This window comes from Triturus cristatus, chromosome 8, assembly GCF_964204655.1.
Source record: "Triturus cristatus chromosome 8, aTriCri1.1, whole genome shotgun sequence".
Classification (NCBI taxonomy): domain Eukaryota; kingdom Metazoa; phylum Chordata; class Amphibia; order Caudata; family Salamandridae; genus Triturus; species Triturus cristatus.
In genome coordinates this window covers 1,381,791,266-1,381,814,005 of record NC_140591.1, presented here as the reverse complement: position 1 = coordinate 1,381,814,005, position 22,740 = coordinate 1,381,791,266, and the positions used below count along the sequence as shown (strand labels likewise).

General features: G+C 45.0%; 1 long non-coding RNA gene across 1 annotated transcript in view; it reads right to left on the bottom strand.

Annotated features, from left to right (window-relative positions):
• The window catches only part of LOC146805791 (uncharacterized), an 86,623-nt gene that overhangs the window by 23,242 nt on the left and 40,641 nt on the right, over positions 1 to 22,740 (bottom strand). Inside the window, exon 2 of the long non-coding RNA XR_014967511.1 lies at positions 13,404 to 13,466. This is a non-coding gene — a long non-coding RNA (uncharacterized LOC146805791). The remainder of the gene's footprint in view (positions 1 to 13,403; positions 13,467 to 22,740) is intronic.

The window sequence follows — 22,740 nt, the reverse complement described above, 5'->3', positions numbered from 1 at the left end:
GAATCTTCTCCTCAGGTTGAGTAAAAGGTATTAAAGGTGGGAAATCCTGGCACCCAAACGGGAGCTCGCTTGTGGGGCAGACATGTCATCACAGGGGAACCTGAGTCCCGATCGAGAATCCTGCCTCGGCTGTCAAAGGGCTCCTCCAGCTTGAGTTGGCAAGGATGTTGAGGGAACGATCGGTGATGTGTTTTAATTTGGATTATTGACTTTGTGATCGGTGAGGTGTTTTAATTTGGATTATTGACTTTGTGATGTGTGAGTGAGTCTATGTGCTCATCCAGGTCTCCAGTGGTTATTATCATCTGAGGTGTTTTCATTGTGATGTGTGAGTGTCTGTGTGCACATCCAAGTCTTCAGTGGTTGTAATCATCTGATGTATTTAGTGTATATATCTTTCTGATTTCTTGCAGGATGGCCAGAATTATCTGCTTATATTTAATTTCATATTATTATTCCATGCTTTTAACAGCAGAACCAACACATCCCCTGTGCAGCGTGGCGCAAACCGGAGCAGAACCGATGCATCACCGCTACCGTGTAGATTTGACTTGTTGCTAAGACACACATTGGCACCACAACTCACACCGCCTTTGGAACCACTACTGGGAGACGCTTCCCCAGCACAGGCCCTCGCATCTCTTGTCGACGCCAGTCTCGATGATGATGCTGGACCCTTCATCGCAGCCTCATTGCTATCCCAAACCAACGCATCTCCCCGACTGCGCGTCACATTCCTGACACAAGCCCCATCGGCGGGATCCTCGACATTCATGCAACAGGGTCTCGCACCGCAGCCTCACTGCATCTCAGAACCGATGCATTGCTTTGCCGTGGATCCACACAACGCTCAGCAAACCAGGGTTTTTGGGTCCCTGTTGCTGGCTTGCACTCCATCGCGGCCAGCCTGAACTTGTGACTTTTTCCCGGTCCGGCACGACCAGATATATACAGTTGGTGTTTTACGTCTTTTTGCACTATTTTACCTAATAACGTTAATATTCAATATCTCCTGTTTTATTAATTGGATTTTTGTAGTTTTGGTCTTGTTTTATTTATTAAATCAAGCTCTAATTTTCAAACCTGGTGTGAGATATTTTTTGTGTGATGTTTCCACTGTATTACTGTTTGAAGTTTTGCACAAATACTTTACAAATTGCCTCTGAGTTAAGCCTGCCTGCTCTGTGCCAAGCTACCAGGGGGTTGAGCACAGGTTAATTTGGGGTTTGCTGTGCCTTACCTGACAAGGATTGTGGTTGCTACTTGACCAGGGCTCACACTCTAGTCAACAAACAACCCAATTTCTTACAGTATCTGTCACCAAGTCAATGGCAGTGAGGACAGCGGTGGAAGAATGTGTGTAAATATGCTCTTATATACTCAGGCCCAGTTTCATCTATAGGTGAGCTCTCTGTAGAGCTGACAATGGTAATACAAACTGAATACGGTGGTGATCTGAAACAAAACAGAAGTTCATAAGGTAGATTTGCTTCAATATGTCCCGATCTCCTAAGGTGATCTAATGTATAACGTTCAGTGTGAGCAGGATCTGCATTTCATTCATGGAAGATGAGAGACAATAGCAAGTCCCAAAAACATACATGCATACCCATCAGGAGGGGCATCAGCAACGTAGTCACCAGCTATTATTAATTTAGCTGTTGTGGGCACTAATTAACTCGCCTTCTCGAAAGAAAACCTTATGGGAAATCACTCACCAAATGCAATAAGTTAGTTAGACAGAGAAAGTGATATTAGGGGCAGGTGACTTGTAGAAAGAGATTTTAATCCATATGATTTTGCTGAAATAGTTGACAGCCCGCAGGGGTTTACTACGGGTGGACTCTATGGAGACGCGTTCTGCGAACCAAGATTCTCTTTGTATTAAAACGCTTACATTATCAGAGATAATTAAAACATGAACTTCTTCAGCATGTTTGGCAAAAGACCACGCATTTATTTAGCTCACTTTATTATTCTGAAAAAGAAAAGAAATAAAAGGTTGTGTTTATTGTCATGAGAGCTGCAATATCTAACTGAGTAATCCAAGAGGATAGCTCTGGGTAGTCATGCAATAAAGGTGGTGACAGCAGTATTTAATAATATAGGTGGAAGTGTAAGTGTATGTTCTGGTCATATAGTTGACAGCACATTAAGGTACAAAATAATTATGCTACACCATTAGCCTCTTTGTGGAAAACATTTAAAAGCAAAGATCACATTTAGATGCTATACAACTGTATTATAAAAGCCAGCACCTTATAGTGGTGCTGCAATTAGGTGCAAAAAACTTTAAGCAAGAAGTAGGCAGGGCCTGATTCACAAAATGCACTTTTGAATATGGTTACACTTTTGAGTATGTTTACTAATTTTCGGTATTCACAAACTGCACTTTTGTTCAACTTTTTATTAGGTTCAGCACTACATATGGCTAACCACTGGCACCGCAACACCCTCATGTAGAAAATTATGAAGGTGGGATTAAAATGAAAACCCATAGGAAATGATGTTAAATTACATTAAATTATTCAAATTAGTAAAACATATAAATAAATATCATTCATTGATAAAAATAGATGTACATAGTTAATATTTAATTGCAAAATACTTTAATAGCCTATTTTAAATGTTCTAATTAATATACCAACATACATATTTTTTTTAAATTAAATTATTTGTATTTAGTTCTATATATCACATTTTATTATTAATGCATATTAAAATAATTATTTTCCTTTAGGTGAGAAATTGTGTTTTAGTTTAAACTTCATAAAAATGATTGTAATTGAATCTAATATGTTTTTGTTAAGTAGCATTTTAATCCATAAATAACTTAATAGTGTTATAGTACTTTTATTTTGCCCTACATTTGAAGTAAATATATAGCATACATTTGCATTAGTATTTAACATGAGAATATTTTTAATATTTATCTTTGACTTAAATACATTCTTTAAAATGTTCCCTATACCTTACTATGGAGAGACTGTGCAGTCAGGGCACAGATCTCCACATGGTAAATGATAGGAAAAAAGATAAACATTTATTTAAATAAAAAATACATACTGAAAATATTTTTAAGACGACTATTAATGCAAATGCATTTATATATTTAGTTTAAATGTAGATTTTTTTTTTTTAAATGACGGCCCTGTTATCATAGAAATATTTTAAACCAAAATTATTTTTCCAAAGTATACAATAGAAAATAAACCCCCACTTAAAACAAATGCTAATAACCATTGATAATTATTAAAATGTACTGATTTTAATTATTTTTTAATCAAAATGTTTTCTTACATTATTTCCTAATTTCAGAATAGACGATTTAAATATTTGATAAATAATAAATATTCGCTATTTCTATATTTTTCAACATTAATTTATATGTAGTTACATTTCAAGTATTTTAAATGATTTTATTTTATTTAGCATCATTTTCTATTGTAGTGGAGACAGCGTTTTGGATAGATACATTGCTATGTTAGCATAAGCGCCTTAGATGTTAGAAACGCCATCTTTCCACTTTTGCTGCTTTTGCACACAACACTGCAGGTACATGTTATTGTTTGAAAACTGCCTGCTTGCCTTTTCTTCACATGAGAACTGTCTGTTGTTCACATCCCTAGACGTGCACTGCGACCTTGGTCTGAACATTGTGTGCAGAAACAGTCTGAGCCACCAAACAATGTATGTTTTTGAGTTCAGGTTGATCGGCCCACGCTCTAGCTATAACACGCACACAGCTGCAAATATCTGAAAGTCAAGAGCCTTTAATACTGCAGTTTGCATGCATTAGATACACATTCTGGAGAAGAACTTTTCCAGGCGCAGAGCAAAGCTGATCCTGTGATGTGATCCACCTAAGCTGATCTTTACGGTATGGGGTTCCCCATTCAAACCTAGAGACCTTCTATTAGTATAATAATACTAGCTCACTAGCGAAGGGAGGGTGGTTGTATTCCACTATCATCTGTAATATGATTTCTCCCTTCATTTTCTATGGTGTTGTAACAATGCTGATGGTTTTAATTTCAATAATTTGTCTGCTTATGTTAGCTAAAGTACTGCACCTTAGGACACGTAGTTTATAAAATAAACGTTTTAAACTTTACCGTGTCTCTGATTACTCTTGTTGTGGACTGATATGAGAATAATAACGAACAGGTATTTCTGATTCCCACCATTCCTGAGAGTACTCTAAGTCGCTTGTTCTGGGTTGTCTATACATTGGTAGCTCCGAGAGGATACGGAGGATGAATGGGACACTGATGCTAGTCGGATTGGGGTTCTGGGTACTGAGGTGAGTTTTTGGTACACCGCAATTCACTGAGGTCCTGGTTTTCTGCACATAGTTCTGTGCATGAGCAGAATCCCTGCAACACTATAGGGTTTTATTTTCACTAAGTCCCTCCACTATTTTTCATTGGCTGGTGCTGCAGTACTGGTGGCTGGTTGTGTATAGCTCTGGACTTACTACTTTTTTAAAGTAGTTACTTACACTCGACATTTGTGAATAGTCAAAAGTTTAAACTTACTACAAAGTATAATTTGTTTTTGTGAGCAACAAGTGCCATTTAGGTATACAATCACCTTTGGTGCAACATAAACAGATTCATAATCACTTATAGAGGCCAAAATCACATTTAGAAAGAAAACAAATTGAGGTGCAACATTACACTGGGTCACTCTTGCTGTAACTCTTGGTGCAACTTCAATAGGAGTGTGAAAACACTGGTATTGCCTCAAATCACATTTGGGGTAACATCACTTTTAAGTGCAAAATCACCCTTGGTGCAAGGTAAGTACCATTGTGTTGTCACCATTAGCAGCAAAATACATTCAAGTGAAGAATCACATTAAGGTGTCAAATGTCTATTGGTTCATTAGCAGGAGTGTCAAAATACGTCTTGGAGCACCAATGTGACTTAATTGTCGTGCATGGACACTTTGCTCAGAAGTAATTATTAGAGAGATGAACCAACACATCTAATAGACAGAAGCTAAAAGTAAGACTTAAATACTCCTTTGACCTGAGCATAAATGTCACTACACTTTCTTCTAGCAATAGCTGAAGTAACTTTGCATAAACAAGCCAATGGTTGAAAAGGGCTGACATAAAGCCTCTGTGTATATTTTTGGTGTTAATGACATGACATGGGTTAGACAGTAAAATCTGTAAGACCTTTGACCTCCTGGTCAGGGAAACTGCTCTCCCCTAGCGCAGCTCTGTGGTTAAGGCTCTGCCCCCAGCGCCTTTCTGGTTCCAGGTTTCAGGCTCCAGGCAGGTGTTTGAGGCCCTCCTCCACCCGCAGGCTCCAGCCTGAGCCTCATCCCTGGTGCTCCAGTGGAAGAGCCAGCTCTTCTGCTGGTCCGCTCCGTGTTTCGCAGCCTTTTCTGTTCCTTACTTCTGTTGCCTGTCTTTTCTGTCTTTTTTCTGTTTTTCTTTTTTCTGTTTTGCCTTCTTTCCCTTTTTCTTAGCTTTTTCTCTTTTGCCTCCATTCTCGCTGCTTTCCTGCTGCTACTGCCCTCGCGGCCCCTCCCCTGAATGTTAGCGCTCCCGCCGCCCAGCTGCTCTCCCTCCCCGACCCCTACTTAATGGCGGCCACGCCAAAGGCATGCCAAAACCAAGCCCATCTGCGCCTGTCCATGCCACGACCACGACCAGCGCTAGGGACCCTGGACTTCCGACCCCCGCTGCTATGACTCCAGCACTCTCCATGCACTCAACCCTGAATGCAAAAACTACAGCCAGCTCTCAATGCCGAGCAACTCCCAAGGCCAGTTCTCCTGCCAACACTGCTGCTGTACCTTCACCCACCTCTGGACACAGATACCTACTGCCAACCCACCAGACGCCAGCACACCCAAACCCCTGAGCTGCATCCTCCTCAATGTACACTCCCTACACAGACACACAGTAGAAGTTTGGAACCCCTCAAAACCCTCTCGCCCAACGTCACCTTCCTCACAGAGAACTGGACCAACACCAGCTCCGCTCCTGACATTGCAACCGCCATCCTGAATGGGTAAGAGATCCTGAGGAAAGACCACCCAGACCTCCCCGGAGGAGGCCTCCCCATCGTCCACAAAAGCTCCCTCCGACTGACAACCTGCAGCTTGAACGAGGCCTCGACCCCCATGGAACACATCCATTTCCAGATCCAGTCCAACCCTAGAACGACACTCCACAGAACACAAGCCTACAGACCACCCGGACCCTGCTCTCCCCTTCACCAACACCTACGTACTACTCGGAGACCTGAATTTCCACCTAGACAACCTCAGCGACCCCAACTCCACCGCCCTCCTAGAGAACCTTGCTAACATCGGACTAAAGCAACTCGTCTCCAACCCCCCACCCACATGGCGGGACACACTCTTGACCCCATATTTGCCAGAGGAAACATTTGTTTCAGCCACACCACGGAACCTCTCAGGACGGACCACCACAGTGTCCACTTCTCCTTCTTTAAACCCACCACACACAAGCCTATCCCATGCAGAAACCGGAGCAAGATACCCAAAGAGCACCTCTCCTCTGCCCATAGCCGCACTCCTCCCCTTACCACAACAGACGCCAACACTGCAGCCAACGACCTCCACCAATGGATAGCCGACTGCACCAACTTGCTTGCCCCCCCTCCAGAACTTTGCAAGGCCACACAACACGAAAGCCACCTGGTTCACCACGGACCGCCAAAAATCAAAGTGCTCATGTCGACGACTGGAGAAAACATGGAGAAGCAGCAAAATCCTGGAAGTACGCACCACCTACAGGGCGGCCACCTCAGCACACCACCAACTCATCAGCTCTACAAAGAGAAACTTCATTCAGGACAGAATCCTCTCCAAATCCCACAACTCCAAGGAACTCTTCACCATTACACAAGAACTCACCAGACCACACAGCGAAACCTCCGCCATCCCTCCCTCCAAGGACCTCTGTAACAAACTAAGCTCCTTCTTCCACCACAAGATCACGACACTCCAGGGCAACGTTGGCGACCAAGACCAAGGCACTGACCCAACACTATCCACCAGCAAACACCACCCAGCGGTCCCTCCTCACCTGGACCCCTGTCACCACAGAAAACACTGCAAAGACTATGAAGAGCATCCACTCTGGAGCACCCACGGACCCCTGCCCTCCTCACATCTTCCACAGGGCTGCCTCCACCATCACACCTGAACTACAATGGACAATCAACTTTGCCCTCGAAACAGGCATGTTCTCCGATGACTGGAAATGTACCGAAGACAAACCCCTCCTCAACAAGCCCTCCGCAGACTTGACAGACCTCAAGAACTACACGTCCATCTCTCTCATTCCCTTCACCGCAAAAGTCATTGAGAAAATTGTCAACACCCAGCTAACGTACTTCATAGAAACTAACATCATCCTCTACTCATCTCAACCTGGATTCTGCAGCAACCACAGCACCGAGACTGCCCTCCTAGCTGCCACTGAGGAAATCTGCACCCTCCTCAATCAAGGCCACACTGCAGCACTCATTCTACTAGACCTCCCAGCAGCTTTCGACACTGTCTCCCACCTCACACTAGCCTCCCGTCCTCTCTGAACCAAGAGAGATCAGATGCAGAGTATCCCAAGGATCCTCCCTCAGCCCCACGCTCTTCAACATTGATATGGCCCACCTTGAAAAAAATTGTCACAAAACACGAACTCAGCATAGTATCATACGCTGACAATACACAGCTCATCCTCTCCCTCACCAAGGACCCCAACATCATTAGGCACAGTTTCCAGGAAGGAATGAAAGACATCGCATCCTGGATGAGCAGCAGCTGCCTGAAGCTCAACTCGGAAAAAATGGAAGTCCTCATCCTCAGATCCACTCCTACCACGTGGGATGACACCTGGTGGCACCCTGCCCTTGGAAACACTCCCAACCCCACGGACCACGCCCGCATCCTCGGCATCATACTCGATTCCTCACTAACCATGAACCGACAGATCAACACTGTGTCCTACACATGCTTTAACACCCTCTGCATACTCCGCAAGACCTCCAAATGGATACCCCCGCCTCTAGGAAGACTGTCACCCACGCACTCATCACCAGCTGGCTGGACTACAGAAACGCTCTCTATGTCGGAATGAACAAAGCACACCTTCGCAAACTCCAGACTGTACAGAACACTGCAGCCAGACTCGTCCTTGGCATCCCACAACACATCACACAGCACCTCTGCGACCTCCACTGGCTCCCCGTCAAAAAGAGAGTTACCTTCAAGCTGCTCACACACGTCTATAAAGCCCTCCACAACACCGGACCCCAATACCTCATGAAGGAATCTTCTTCCACACCCCCAAGAGAAACCTGAGGCGAAAAGCCGGGAGTAGACGCTGCTGTTTACATTTGGAAAGACTTGCTTTTAAAAACTGCTTTTATCTTGTTATTGTTGCACTCTGGCACTCTAGGGCATCACGGAGCGGATTTAGCGCTCACGTGACCCCTCACACCGGCGTTCTTCGCCGCTGGCCACGCCCATCGCTAGGCCACGCCCCCTTTCCGCCCTACATAAGCGCTGAGTTACGAGCGCTCTGTTGGGTTGTCTCCTGAGGCGAAAAGCCGGGAGTAGACGCTGCTGTTTACATTTGGAAAGACTTGCTTTTAAAAACTGCTTTTATCTTGTTATTGTTGCACTCTGGCACTCTAGGGCATCACGGAGCGGATTTAGCGCTCACGTGACCCCTCACACCGGCGTTCTTCGCCGCTGGCCACGCCCATCGCTAGGCCACGCCCCCTTTCCGCCCTACATAAGCGCTGAGTTACGAGCGCTCTGTTGGGTTGTCTCCTGAGGCGAAAAGCCGGGAGTAGACGCTGCTGTTTACATTTGGAAAGACTTGCTTTTAAAAACTGCTTTTATCTTGTTATTGTTGCACTCTGGCACTCTAGGGCATCACGGAGCGGATTTAGCGCTCACGTGACCCCTCACACCGGCGTTCTTCGCCGCTGGCCACGCCCATCGCTAGGCCACGCCCCCTTTCCGCCCTACATAAGCGCTGAGTTACGAGCGCTCTGTTGGGTTGTCTCCTGAGGCGAAAAGCCGGGAGTAGACGCTGCTGTTTACATTTGGAAAGACTTGCTTTTAAAAACTGCTTTTATCTTGTTATTGTTGCACTCTGGCACTCTAGGGCATCACGGAGCGGATTTAGCGCTCACGTGACCCCTCACACCGGCGTTCTTCGCCGCTGGCCACGCCCATCGCTAGGCCACGCCCCCTTCCCGCCCTTGAGGCAGTCTACATAAATGTGCATCTACAGAACGCGCAGCGGACGAGCGCAGCGGGAGCGCAGCGGGAGCGCCGTCTGCGCGCCGAAGTCGCGCATAAGTCAAGCCCGTCTGCGCCCGTCCGCGACCGGACGGGGCCAGGGGCACGACACTATGCCAAAAATCTGTCCTATTCCTCTAAGGACCTTATCGCCCTCCAGGGCCTCTGGCCACTCCCGGAGCCCGTCCGTAGACTCGTCTCTTCATTGGGCATTGCTCCCACCCTCCCCACTCCCCTTCTCTCCCCGCCACGTGTTCCCCTGTCACCCTGCTCCTCCCTCCCCGACCCTCACCCCACGACTCCACCACTCTCTGTTATCCTACTCAACACCAGGTCAGCGGTCAAGCACCACCATGAACTCTCCGTCCTACTCGACTCAGAGAAACCGGACTTACTGCTCCTGACCGAAACCTGGTACTGTGACACCTCCCTTCCTGTTCTCTTGGCTACCCTACCTCCCTCCTACGTGGCCCTACGCGCCGACCGTCCGGCGGGAAGGGCTGGTGGTGGGGTCGCCTTAATCGCCAGGTCTGATTTGCATTTTCAATCACTTCCCTTCCCCTCCATGCTCCCGGCTGACTTTTTGGTAGCCCGCTCCCTTCTATCCTCCCCTCCCATCACTTGCCTACTCACGTACCGTCCCCCCCAGCCCTCACCCTCATTCCTACCAGCTTTTCAAGACCTACTGGCCAATCTGGTGGTCAATTATGCCTCGGTTCTGGTGCTGGGGGATTTCAACTACTGGCCCTCAGACCCATACGAGTGCCCAGCTTCTAAAGAATTTACAGAATCCTTATTATCCCTCAACTTTGTGCCACACATAACTGTCCCCACTCATTCTCGCGGGCACACACTCGACCAGGTCTGGTCTCTCAACCTTCCAGTGGCCTCGTTGGCGGTCTCTCCATGCCCTTGGTCCGACCATGCCCTCATCTCTTTCTCCATTCCCCATAACCCAATATCCAAAACCCCGCACGCTAAAAACACCTGGTCGCGGAATTGGAACAGGCTGGATCTCCCCTCCCTGACCTCCCTGCTCCGCAACTCCATCCCCACCCTTACCGGCCTACCATCGGCTTCTCAAGCCAGGGCCATTAACACCTGGCTGGCGGGAGGTTGCGACTCAGTGGCTCCCCTACGCCGCATTTCCATCCGTCGTCTCAAGGACTCCAATAGATGGTTTAACGACCACCTAAAAGATCTTAAACTGAGCGCCCGACGGGCGGAGAGGCAGTGGAGGAAAGATTACAGCCCCTCATCAAAAACCCTCTTCCTCATGTCACTGGCTGAATATAAATCAGCAATCTTGGTCGCAAAAACCAATTACTTCTCTACCAAAATCACGTCTGCTGACAACAAACCCAGGGTAATCTTTGGCATTGTGAATGACCTGGCATTCTCAGATCGTACCTCGCCCCAGGTCCCTCCTTCCCAGCTTCTTTGTGACCAACTTAATAACTACTTCCTGGACAAAATTACAACTATCAAGACTAATATCCCACTTCCCTCGCCTGCTTTTGTTGATCCCTCCCCCCCTACCGTCCAAAGTCCTCTCACTTTCATCCCTCCTCTCACTCAGGAATCGTTTCTGGCGATACTTCCCAAAGTGAAGTCGGGGTCTCCGGCGGACGTCTGCCCCGCACGCATTTTGCAGCAAATCTACTCTAGCTGCCCGGATCCCCCTATTGCTTTCCTCAACGGTTCCTTGGCACAGGGTGTTGTGACCCCTGCACTAAAAGCGGCCACCATTGTGCCCCTTCTGAAGAAACCTGGCGCGGACCCCTCCATCTCGGCCAACTTTCGCCCCATCTCCCTGCTGCCCTTCCTGGGCAAGGTGATGGAACGCCATGTCACCGCGGTACTGAGCGCTCATGTCGAGGCGAATGGGGGGTTGGCCTCCTGCCAGGCAGGATTCCGCCCTAGGCACTCGACCGAATCGGTCGTAGTCTCAGTCCTAGACAACCTCAGGAAGGGTATGGATGACAACCACCACCAGGCACTGGTCCTCCTTGATCTCTCCGCCGCCTTTGACACGGTGGACCATACCATCTTACTTTCCCGTGTCAAGGCGGCCGGCATCCGGGGATCAGCTTTGATCTGGCTCTCCTCCTTTCTGAGGGACCGCACCCAGGCGGTTCGACTAGGCGATTTCACTTCCACCCCTCTCCCTGTCACCTGCGGTGTTCCCCAGGGCTCTTCTCTCTCTCCTTTACTTTTCAATCTTTATATCTTCCCTCTTATCTTTGCACTCCAGCAGCTGGAGGTCACCGTCTACAATTACGCGGATGACCTCCAGCTCATCTTTGATCTATCCCCTTCTTCTCTCTCGGTCTCTAATTTCCAGTCAACTATGACATTTATCAGGGACTGGATGAACCACAACCATCTTAAACTGAACCCGGACAAAACCGAGCTGGTTCTCACTGGTGGTTCATCCAGCCCCTGGAACTCTCTTTTCTGGTCCCCCGCTCTTGGCCCGGCACCATCCCTCTCTACCACTGTCAAAACACTGGGTGTCAAAATCAATAATCAGCTCACTCTTCATTCACAAATCAGCTCTGTGGTTTCCTCCTGTTTCCTCACTCTCCGAACTATCCGCTCTGTCTCCCGTTTCTTCTCCCCCCAGGCACTAAAGATCATCATAGCCGCCCTGGTAATTTCGCGTTTGGACTACGCCAACGCCCTCTATCATGGCATTCCAGCGTACAGCCTGCGCAGACTCCAAACCATCCAGAACCAGGCGGCTCGGTTGGTATACGGTCTTCCACGCTACCACCACTCCACTCCCCTTCTAAAGGAGCTTCATTGGCTCCCCGTGAAACAACGCTCCCTCTTTAAGATCGGATGCATGGTCTTTCAGGCCCGTCAGGGCACTGCCCCCGCTTTCATCTCCTCACTAGTCAAACCTTATGTCCCCGCAAGAGATCTCCGGTCTTCCTCCAAGTCTCTTCTCCAGATTCCCCGCTTCTCACGCAAAAAGTGGGGCGGGTCTAACTTCTCATTTCTGGCCCCCACTCTCTGGAACTCACTTCCAGACCATCTCCGCTCCGCATCCCACTACCTCTCCTTCCGTAGAGATCTGAAAACCTTCCTCTTCTGCCAGGCTTTCCCCGCCTAAACTTATCTCATTCTTTTCCTGGTCTTTCTCCCTCAGTTACTCAACCCCCAGCGCCAAGAAACCGCAAGGTGTACGCCGCGCTCTACAAATGTTTTAAAAAAAAAAAAAAAAAAAAAAAAAAAAACCTCCGCCCCACCGACCCAGCCCTTGCTGAAATCCTCCGCATCCACAAAGGCAGAACAAGGGCCAGATCCTTCTCCTACATAGCGGCCAATACCTGGAACGAACTCCCCCTCAGCATCTGATGAAGCCCTACACTGCAAGCCTTCAGAAAAGATCTCAAGACCTGGCTTTTCGGATGACCTCAGAACCGCCCAACCCCCCCCCCCCCCCCCAGCGCCTTGAAACCCTCACAGGTGAGTAGTGCGCTCTATTAATCCCAGATTGATATCTGTAGGTAGAATTAATAAAAGTCCCCCACTGATCATCAAACAAGCCACCAAAATGCATCTCATGCAGGCCAGATTACAAATCATCACCTATTCAATTAAACAACTATCCTTCTAGCAAAGCACCTGAGCACCTGGTCAGGAATTTGAAGTGCTATATAAATATAACTACAGTATAATACAATATCAGTATATTAACCGCTCCATTTTGCACATTGCCCTGCCCTTATTGTGAAGCACATTTTTAAATTGAACCAGAAGTTGTGGCAGCTGTTAAGTAAGCTACAGAAAGTAATTTGCTTTTCTCTGTATGACCTCATACCTGCAATCCTGTGCTATTTAAGGTTCTTTGTGATTCTGCTGCAATGTGAACAATATAACATCATCACAGACTATGTGATGGAGGACAAAATCAAACAGTCATGAAGTATACATCCTTAATTCAAGTATTGACCTTAAATACTTCTTTGTACCCTGTTCAGTATTTCGACAACTTCAATGGAACAACAATTTGGAAAATTTCAGAACTTTCACACAAGGTCATGGCTGCAGCAATTATGTATTTTGATAGCCTTGCTGTGACAGGGAGGACTTACCAGAGTTTCTGGATGGCTTCTCACTTTGGTGGGACTGTCAAGACAGTCTGGATGTCACAGGCACTAAAAAGAAAGAAAACGAAAGTCAGGAAGAGGGTAGCAAAATAGAGAAAGGAGAAAAGAAAAGACAGACTGGAGGATCAGAAAGACCGACTTTCAGCTGCATTCTTGCATGAACCCCTGGGACCCCAATGGGAGTGATGCAATGCAAACATGATAACAAATAATTTTTTTCTGCTTAGTCTACTCTCATTTACTCCTTTAACTGTACTGGGCCCTTTACAATTAGACAACTAAATCAAATTAATTTACCACAAAGCCAATGATACTCTGATTAATATTTCCCCGCTGAAAGGAGGGGTGCAAATTGAAATATCTAAACTCCACGTTAGCTGTCCAATGAGGACTATTAATTGACAGCCAACTCACAGGTTATAAATCAGATTTAGATACACCACCCTCAAGACCATACTGTTGATATAAAGAATAGCAACAGTAAGTCCTAACCCCCTAAAGAAGTTAAGGCGAGTGAGGATTGTACAAACCAATAGCTCTGCAATAGCTCCACAGAATAAGAGCAGTAACACCTGGTGTTCTGTCAGAGCTTGTTGATTTTCCTTACAGCGCGTTTAAATCATTAATCACAGTCACATGGAAGAATCAACAGGACTTAAAAATAGACTTAAACAGAAGTTGAGTAATTTGGTTATTGTGCAAGGGATTCAAAAGTCATCATCACCAACATTTGCTTAAGAAGTTCAATTAAATAACAACTTTCATAACAGTGCTAAGCATTCAAGCAGGCATTCAAATCAGCCACATAGTTAAACGGTCCTATCACCATATAGGCCGAAGGATAGTTCGGTGTCTAACAGCTCAGATTCTAAGAGGATGGAAAGGGTTCAGTTAGAGTCCACTAAGGGAAAATCAATTAGCATAACCAAAAATAAAGAAATATGAATTTGTCTACTACCGACTGTAGCATAGACCAAGGAGTCCAAAGTTAGTAAAGAGTTAAAAGAAAATTGAAATGCATAGCATCTGGGTCTTAAATAAGAAAAATCTGAATAGCGGTTCTCAAATGGCAACAATCAATACCATCTACATCTGCGATGCCCCTCCTTTTGGGTTTCTTCTTTGATAGGTTCTTCGGTAAAATCCAGTGGCTTGACATCACACCACAATCGAAAGACCATCACAAGGCTATGGTTACATCATGACACCTAAGATGATTGAAATATCAAGCTGGTTTCCCCATGCTAGTAATAGGAAATGAAACTTTGCGAGTCCACACAGGTCTAACATTGGTAGAGAAGAAATACAAAGTTGCATCTTATGGTCATAACTAAAGTTTTATTCCCCCAGGAATATTTCACTTTGAATGTTGGAAAAAGTATTGAAAATATGTCATAAGACAGAAGTGTACAGGACAAGCAAGTTACATTACACTTGCAAAGAATGATCCATTGTATTAAATCAATGGAAAGGTCACCACCGGAGAAAAGGCAGTATCTCAAAAAGGGACTTAAAGTTAGTATCGCACATTTGAATAAAGTAACCTTTAACTTAGCTTCAAATATAATGAAAATAAATCAATTCAAATAAAGAATTTGTAAACTTTCACAAAATGTTATTACACAGAAATAACTAATGCTATTCATATAAAGGCACTTTTTTTCGAATAACATATTTAATTATCGTTTGAACGTTTTCATAAACTATAATGTCTCTAATATCATTCTATAAAATATCAAGTTGGTACTTCATTTGTAACACATTTTTGCACCTTCTTTTCTAACTGGTGTACATTAGCAAAATGCATCAAACACTAGGCCACTTCACTTAGCATAAACCTCCAATAATATAGATGAATAAACGTAAGTACATTGTTAGTGCAACTTCGCTTATGTGATTTAATATTACCTTATGTGTGTTTTCTTCATCTCACATTTGAAAGCATGCTTTAACTGTGGTTCTACTACACTTGTCTCTGTTTCATGTATCACTGTATCTATCGAGTGCAATGGTTACTTTCAACCTTTGTGTTCTTTATGTATAAATGTGTTGTGATTATGAATTTTTAAATCTCACTGGATCAGGAGAACAACCAGGAAGCAGGAGGAGAGAACTGACAAAATAAAACAGAGGCCGGAAGAAGAAGCAGAGAGAAGCAAGTGGCCCTGGAGGCTGTGACAAGGTTATCCCAAGGCTGGCCATTGCAGGCAGACACAGGATTCTGGATGGTGGTGAAAGGATCTTTTCAGTTTTCACAGAGCGGGACAAAGCTGACCGGAAGCAAATTCCTGCAGCTATCGCCCAATCTGTTGTGAAACTGAACCTGTTCTTTTCTCCTGCCACTTTCCCGGATAAATATTGCTTTTCATTTGGGATAGCAAGTAACGGGGTGGTCATACAGACTAATCAGGGGAGTTTCTGGGCCAGAAGGAAAGACTGAGAAATGTGGGGTGGGTTTGGGTGGAGGATCTCTGGGGCCAGTGAAAACAGAAAACAGGCAATAGAAAAAGCCTAAAATCATTGGGGAACTGGCTCACAAAGCTTGATCCAATAATAAAAAGGTCAGACGTCAAATCAAGTGTATAGACCATAGAAAGATAAAAAAGGAAAGTCATAACTTGTTGAAGGTCAAGTACCTTAAAGCACATGAGAAAATCATGGGAATTAGGATTGGAAGACGGTAAGAATTAGAGTAAGTGAGATAAGACAGATAAGAAAGAGGAAGAAAAAGGAAAACATAGTTAAGATAATGTAACCGAGAGATAAGTAAGAGGATGTGTTCGAAATTGGGTTTCTGATTGCATGCACCTTGTTCCAGCAGGATCCACAATTCTAGTTAGGCTAAATATGATACACACCATAATATTTGTGCAACACTTCAAACAGTAACACAGTGAAAACACCACAAAAATCATCCATATCAGTTTAGAAGAATAGATTATGATTTTGTAAATAAAACATGACCAAACTGATGGAAATCCAATGAGCAGAAGTAGAGTTATTAATTTATGGAGATTAAAAGTTAAAATAGCGTTAAGAAGCAATGAGCGCCTGTGGGGGTTATCTGTTCGTGATGGACCGAGGTAAAGTCAAGAATTCTCTCTGACCACCGGGGGGGGGGGGGGTCACATATAGGAGCCACTCAAGGCTTGCTGAACCAAGTACCTTGATCCTGGTACCAACAGCGAGATGCGGGCGCAGTCGAGTGATGAGTCGTGTCAATCCCTGCAGTCAATGTTGATTTTCTAACACTCCAGCTGCGGCGATGCAACGGTTCTGATGCATCTGTTCTTATGATGATGCGCTGCTTCCGAGTGTGAAGCACCAGGTCTGCTCCTGGAACAGGGACGATGCATCAATTTTGCATCCTGCAGCAGAGGGTGTATTGGTTCCACAGGAGCAAGCACCTGGATCTACTTCCAATGGACCAGACCCAGGAGAAGGAGGTGAGACTTTGACATCCCTGAGTATCAAAACAGGAGACAAGTCAGCATGCCCTTGGAGATCCCTCTGGGTTCAAGTAAGATTCTAGTCCTTACTCAGCCAGGGCAGAGGGTAGCAGGCTGCAGGGTAGCACAGCGGGAAAGCAGTTCTTCCAGAGCAGCAGTCCAGCATCGTGGAAGCCCTAGTAGCAGCATAGCAGTCCTTCTTCCTGGCAGAGTTTCTTTACAAGTCCTTGTACTTGTATAGCGCACTGCTGCCCCAGCGATGGGGCGTCCTGGCGCTTGTACTCATACCGCTGTGGAACCCTTCCTGGCTTTCCCTGTGAAGTGTCCACTCCGGGGCACCCCCAAGGTGAAGCCAGGCATCCCCAGCGCTGTTGGGGCTGTTGTGGAGATTAAGCAAGCTATTGCCCAGAGTTGCAGAGTGGGACCCATGATTAGAGTAGGCACCGAGGCGAGAATTATCAGGTCAGAGGAAATTGAGCCCAAGACCCACCGAGGCGGGAATTGAACCCTGGTCCCGGGCCAGATCTCTGCATCAGGGTCTGCCGCTCTAACCATTGAGCCACACTTCTCCACTGAAGTCACAAAGTCTGATCTGGTGGGGTCAGAGACCCAGTTCTTAAACCCAGTTGTGCCTTTGAAGTGGAGGTGATATCAAAGATGGTCTTTGAAGTGCAAAGAGGTCCCCTCTTCCCAGCCCTGGCTCCAAACTCACTACAGGGGGGTAAACAACCCGTTATGTGGGGACAGGATATTGCCCATTCAGGTGTAAGTGTCCCCTCTTCCCTCCTATCCTGAACAGGATGAGCCATCAAGATGCAGATGGGCAATTAGTCACACTTACTTTTCATTTATGTGTGGCTGTCTAGAGGGAATGCACAAAGTCCAGCTTTCACCCACCCCAGACGTGTATTGGAGACAGGCTGCAAGCACACACAGCGTTGAGAGCAAAAAAATGCCATCTTTTTAAAAGTGCAAAAGGAACAAATGAAGAACGGAATGCTGAACAATGCACATTCACCCCAGTCACAAAGATCTGAGCTTAATCCATTGTTCTTTTGCTCACCCCGCCACCCCAGTTTGGACCCAGCCATATGCAGATCAGTCTTGACCCTGTTTCTTATGGGAACAATCCAGCCCGAACTGCCAACCCCGGTCCTCCCTAGACCAGAAACAAGCATCCTGGGACCGGTTTGGGGGCATCACCCTTCATCAGCCAGGTTAGCTTGAATCCAGTGACACAGTGAGCATGGGACCCACGTCTGGGCATACCCTTCCCACTTAGGGTGACAAAAGGAACAAATTATTTTTGCATTTGTCACCCAGAGTGGGAAGAGTATGCCCAGAAGTGGGTCCTGTGCTCTCCATGCCACATGTTTAAAGGGCTACTTGTATCAGTGGCACAATCAGTGCTGCAGACCCACTAGTAGCATTTAATTTACAGGCCCTGGGCACATGTAGTGCACTATACTAGGGACTTACAGAAGACTTAAATAGACCACTTGTGGATAAGTCAATGAAACCATGTTTAGGGGAGAAGCATGTGCACTTTAGCACAGGTCAGCAATGGTAAAGTGCTCAGAGTCCTAAGGACCACAAAAAGTACACAGCAAAAAGTGGAGGTAAGCAGTCAAAACATTTGTGGAAGACCACCCAAAGGCTGTCAGGTATAACATGACGTAGGATATTTAAAAGTGGAAGAAACCAGTCAACTTACTTAGCTTTCTTTTCTTTTCCAAAGCTGAGCCACCACAGTCTGCTCCACAATGTGAACGCCTGAATAAAGGGAACAGAAGAATCTAAAACAAGGAAAAGGGAAAATTAACGCTAAGGGCGCTTAGCGTTAATTTTTTTAACACCCGCTATCGCTGGATAATATCGCCTGGTTATCGCGTTATCAACAAAGCTAACCGCCTAGGTGATAAAAATTCCAACAATAGCGGCATTTTGGGAGGTTATCGCTGGTAATGCAGCGATAAAACTACAAGGATAGGGATATCCTTGTTGATAGCCCATGGTGGACTTAGCCATGTAATCCACCTCCCATTGGATTACATGGCTAAGTCTGAAAACTAGCAGACGTAAAAAAGCAGCGTTAACCGTGGTTAGCGCTGCTTTTTTTGTCTCTAACAGGGTTAGGGTGAAGCTTGATAATAGGAGAAATGTCGCTTAGCGACATTTCTCCTATTATTTTGCTCTGGAATGCCCACTTTGCATCTCATTAGAGATGCAAAGGGAAGCGTAGTGAAAAAGGGTGCTAACATGCGATTTTGCATGTTAGCACCCAGTTGTTGATAGGGCGACATTTTGATCTCCGCTTCTTTGGCTTTTAAAGCCAAAAAAGCGGAGATAAAGCCCTTGTTAATATGCCCCCAAGTTATTATTGTAAAACTTGCAAGAAGAGCAAGGTGTAGACACTTTGGAAAACGGAAGAGAAAGAAAAAGGAATCTTTACCAACAAACATATTAGGTTCTGAATCCTAAAAAAACTTGTTTGACGACAACTGGAAAGGAATAAACTCTAATAAGGGCAACCAAGAAGTGACTTAGTGTAGTGTACTTCACAGGACGTGGCATGATTGCAAAGATGTTCTAGACCATGAGGAACACATACATTAAGAGTTCAAGAAATTGCCACATTTGCAAGTCTTGTGAGAGTCTTGTAGTTTCATGGGATGTACTCTTAGTTGGATTCCTCGTGAGTCTCACATACTGTTTCTACTGGAGATGTGAAGCCTCTTTTCAGGAAGAGCTCACACTCCACCTAAACTGCCAGTCCCTCCTGCTTCTTAAGGCACATACATTCAGGCAGTTTGAAGAATCTCATATCTGCACTACACCACCGCGAGGAGGTAACTGCTGGCCACAGATTATAATGCATCTGTTTTCTGATCCTACTAGCATTATTAACAGATTTTGCTATGATGAACCACAATACGTCCCTTAGGAGGCTAAAGAAGCAAACAAATGCCACTGTCCTGAGTATATTATCCTCAGACATTGACAACTGGCACCAGCAAAAAGCAATAAAAGTTGAACAGCACTCCGACCAACCCCTCTCATCTCCGACAGATGGCCATAGGCATAACACAGGCCCCTTCAGCCCCTTTGGTGCAGGGTGGGGGGCAGCCCTCTAGGGTGCCCCAACCCTTCAATGTGGCCCCCATTGAGCCCAAGGACAAGAAATATATGTAAGATGTGGGAGACTTAGGGGACACTCATCACATTTTGTCCAACATGGTTCAAGCCTGTTATTAAAGTCCTTCAGGGCCTCATTTACGAGAGACCTGCTTCACTTTTAATGACTCTCTGGTAGTGCAGGCCTCTCAATCTTTTCACGGAAAAAAACCCTGCCTGGCTTTTCATAGCCTCGTAGATAAGGGGTAAAGCAATGGAGCACAAGTTGCTGCGTTGCCTCTCACTGACCCAGGGAGGCGTGCCATGGGAGTTGCGGTAGGGGGTTCCTACTCAATGCCCATGTTTTTTTATGCATTCCCAGATTTACAACAAAGCGAGAATCTGTGAATGAGTCAAAAGCCTCGCGCCTCCCGAGGGGTGGCGCAAGGGAGGTTTTTTTGAAGGAAGGTGTCCCTTTCTCCTGATTTCAATGCAGACACCCTTGCACCATAGTGTAAAGGTGTCTACATTGGCACATGGCAGCCGTTTGTATGTCAGCTCTGTGAAAGAGGACAGGAATGCGCCGTATCTTGTAGATATGGCAAATTCCGTCCCTTTTTGTTTTACGCAGGGCAGCACAGCAAGAAGCCTTGCAGCACTGCCCTGTGCAAAGATATTGTAAATGAGGGCCTCATTCTTTTGCTGGAACTTTCTTGCCTCCCCTCACACACTGTAATATATCCGTTACCATTTACCCTGGTGATACGCTGTTTTATCCTAAGGTCTCCTCTCTCAAAATCTCATTAATCCACATGAAAACATTCAGTCTAAGATTTTGTTTCACCTTCTAAAACAGAACCATATTTAAACGCAATGAATTCTAATCTTTACATGCAGACGTCATTCAGTCCAAGCAGGACGCGACTCACTCAGCCTTCTGGAATGTAACCTGTCCATTATAAAATGCACTAAATCCTTCACCTGCATACCTGACATAAATTCAAATGTACATACCCGTATCATCTCTTTAGCTAAGGTTTCCCAATACCTAGTATGATTTCCCCATGAAGTGAAACTGATCAATCGCAATGCTCTACCCTCAGGGTTTACCTTGTACCTTTAATAGGGAAAGAACCATACAAACAAATCCCACATTCTAAACATTCAAAAATATTTGAAGCACATTGTGTTCGAACACAATTCTCAATGGCGGTGTTAATGCTTGAAGACTGATTACAAATGTGTAGAAAATAAACTTTTACCAAATGTCCTACCTGTTTGGTGTGTATCACCTTTAGAACTGTTAATCTCTATTGATTGTTTACTATTAACTATGTGTACTTATAAAGATGTCATTGTTACTCTTGTCTAAACTGTATAAACACTGTTGTCCCTCTAATGTAGAGAACACAATATTGTTGGTAAGCTGGTTTGTGGTCTGTATGGTACCACATGTCTCTTCTTTTCATATTGTCGTAGAGTGCTTTGTCATCTTTTGGCAGCGGGTACATAATATACAACTGCTAAAAATGTAAAAATACATCTAAACCCCTGAATACATACTCTTACCCTTTTTAGAGTTATCTGTTTCTTCCCAAAAAAAATAAAGTAAACCATTTAAAAGCTCTTCATCCAGAGGGGTGGCTCACAATACAGTCTTTGTGAGACTCTCAGCTATAACTGAGACCATCCTTCTCACAGAGGGTGCTCTTGTTCAATCTAGAAGATATAAGAGGGGCTGTCCCAGTTTGGATCACTATTTTAAGCTCAGTCACTTGTTTTGCTTTCTTATAAGAAACTATATACATTCTATAATGCGTATATGGTGGAAACCACATTAAATCGTATCTCCATGTAAATAATCTTGAAGCTTTTAGAAAGCAGACACCAGTTGAATCCCTTAAATGATTCAATTCTGTGCCAGAAAATATTCAGAGCACATAATATCATGGTTCTGGGTATATATTTTGACACTCATGATAGAGGGAAAAATCCCAAATGTGTTGAATTTGTCAATATATCAAGTTGGAGAAACGTTGGATAAGCAGTCCGATAGAGAAATTAAGAGTCTTATGCTTGTAATACCTTGAGGAAAGATCACAGAAAAAAGATGAAGCCAGAGAGCTAGAGCAGTAAAAGTTCAGCATGCAAACATGACTGAAGAAAGAGGGAACTTACATAGAATAAGTGAGATAGTCCAATAGATAAACCACACTTTCCTTAACTCTTAGGTTGAAGGAGTTAGAATTGGACACATTGAACTTTCACTAGCAGCACAAAAGTCTGATGCTCCTCAAATGTCTTCAAATACCTGATGCAGAACTCACATAAGTGAAGCAGATCTTCTTGCACAATTGAGTTTTGTACTTGTTTGTGAGATTAAGACTTTAGGAAAAGGTACTTGTGAGTCACCTTCATAGGAAGACCAAGGCCATTCTTGAGTTGAATGATAATGGCCAACTGCAGTATGAATATGATGGACACATTTGTCAGTTAGTTTAGACAACCAGTGTACACTTGCCTCAACCCACTATTATAAACATTACGAATGTGAATGCAAGCCAGGAAAACTCATGGAATTCTTTGATGCGAAGAGTGAATAGAAACTCTGATGGCTGGGAGTAGGTGACATTGAGCACACCCTTTTTGTGGGACAGAACTTAGTTGATTTTTAGATTTCTGAACCCTTACAGTTATCTACTGCCATTGATAAGTGATTAAAATCAGGATGAGACAGAATCTTCAAGGGCAAAAGCAGG